Here is a 210-nt window from a genome sequence, read left to right on the forward strand (position 1 = left end):
ACGATCCGGCGGCCGCGGAGTCCGGCCGGAGACCGATGCCACCATCGCCATCGCATAGTCGGCCCCCGCCCACCCGCATGTGTGTGTACTGGGGATAGGAGGTGGGATGCGGGCGGCCGGGCTCCTCGGTGGAGGCCTTTGTGGGCCTGGGCACGTGGGGCGGGTCTGGCCATGCGGCCCCCGGCCCGCGCCGGCGTGCCGCCGGCGGTA

Source organism: Bison bison, unplaced genomic scaffold (assembly GCF_000754665.1).
Source record: "Bison bison bison isolate TAMUID 2011002044 unplaced genomic scaffold, Bison_UMD1.0 scf7180017864312, whole genome shotgun sequence".
In the NCBI taxonomy this organism is placed as follows: domain Eukaryota; kingdom Metazoa; phylum Chordata; class Mammalia; order Artiodactyla; family Bovidae; genus Bison; species Bison bison.